Source organism: Lathyrus oleraceus, chromosome 3 (assembly GCF_024323335.1).
Source record: "Lathyrus oleraceus cultivar Zhongwan6 chromosome 3, CAAS_Psat_ZW6_1.0, whole genome shotgun sequence".
NCBI lineage: Eukaryota > Viridiplantae > Streptophyta > Magnoliopsida > Fabales > Fabaceae > Lathyrus > Lathyrus oleraceus.
In genome coordinates this window covers 435,184,518-435,186,197 of record NC_066581.1, presented here as the reverse complement: position 1 = coordinate 435,186,197, position 1,680 = coordinate 435,184,518, and the positions used below count along the sequence as shown (strand labels likewise).

Sequence of the window (1,680 nt, the reverse complement as noted above, 5' to 3'; positions counted from 1 at the left end):
ATTCTATTTCCCTTTCTAATTTGTCGAGTGTATGCCAAGTACTCGCTCTCAAGGCGAGAAATTAAAGCTACCGTTCGACGAACTTGACCGTTATCTAAGATTAGAACTCTAGATACAAGACCTGATACGAGAACATCGTATCAAGCTAAATCTTCCTGATCATAATATCCTTATTCCTGAACCAGTTATACAACAAGAGATGGCCGAAGGACCGCAGAACCTTCCTCTTAAGTATTATGCCATCCCTTCGCAGGATGAACCACATAACAGCATCGCTGCCCCTGCCATCGAGGCCAATAATTTCGAGCTAAAACCTTCGTTATTATCAACCGTACAGCAAGGTAGTCCCACGGAGGACCCGAACCTACAATTGTTAGTGTTTTTGCAATACGCAAACACAGTGAAAGCAAATGGTGTCAGCCCTGAAGCTATAAGACTACGTCTTTTTCCTTTCTCACTAAGAGATACAACTAGAGCTTAGCTCTAGTCTCTACCATCCAACTCTGTCACTACGTGGAACGAGTTGAAGAAAGTTTTCTTAGCACGATATTTCCCACCTAGTAAGACGACAATGCTAAGATCCTAAATAAATGGGTTTAAACAAAAAGATAACGAATCACTTTTTGAAGCTTGGGAGAGATACAATGACATGATGAGGCTTTGTCCACATCACAGTCTAGAAGAGTGGTTGATTATCCCTACCTTTTACAACGGTCTCTTGTACAACACAAGATTGACAATAGACGCCGCCACAGGTGGCACACTGATGGATAAACCCTACAATGAGGCCTATCAACTTATTGAAAGTATGACCCAGAATCTTTACCAGTGGGGAAGAGAAAGAACCTCCGTAGAGAAACCTTCAACGAACGGAGGTATGTACAAAGTAAGTAGTCTTGACCATGTCAATGCTAAGGTATACCCTCTTACTCCAAAGATAGACAACTTAAGCATAACACCCGCAACCACCGTGGCTGCCGTAACACCAAACTGCGAGATATGCGGAGTTCCTGGGCATGCTACCCCTGAATGTCAACTTTGGACAGGAGTCTCCACAGACCAGGTGAACTATGCTCAAGGAAACCCTTACTCAAACACCTATAACCTAGGTTGGAAGAACCATCCTAACTTTTCGTACTAAAACAATAATGCATTGTATGCACCTAACCAAGCATCTGCTGTACCACCAGGATATCATAAAGCTGCCATAAATACTCAAAATGCTCCTAGGAAGTCAAACCTAGAAATAATGATGGAAAAATTCATAGCTACCCAAGCCCAAATAAATAAGGATTTCCTAAATCAATACATACACACTAGTGAGCAAATCAAGCAGTTAGCAAACAAGGTAGACGCTTTAGCCACCCATAAAAAAATGTTGGAAACACAAATTTCGCAAGTGGCTCAATAATAAGCACCTACTGCTGCTCCTGCAGGCACATTTTCTGGACAACCGCAACCAAACCCGAAAGGTCATGCAAATGCTATTATACTACGAAGTGGGACAGAACTAGACGGACCAACCGACCCTAGGATTCAAAACCCAGCCATGCACCAAGACCCTGGTAAGGTAACTGAGAAAGAAGACGAACTAGAGGAAGATAAAAGCGAAGAGGCCGTAGAGAAAGAAGAACCTTATGTGCCTCCACCACCATATAAACCTCCATTCCCTTATCCTCA

The 1,680-nt window shown here is 42.7% G+C and overlaps 1 non-coding gene across 1 annotated transcript; it reads right to left on the bottom strand.

Moving 5' to 3' along the window:
• Nucleotides 1–571: 571 nt before the first annotated feature.
• LOC127133266 (small nucleolar RNA R71) lies at nucleotides 572–678 on the bottom strand. The gene has a single exon (XR_007807253.1). It is a non-coding gene; the product is annotated as a small nucleolar RNA R71 (small nucleolar RNA).
• Nucleotides 679–1,680: the final 1,002 nt, after the last annotated feature.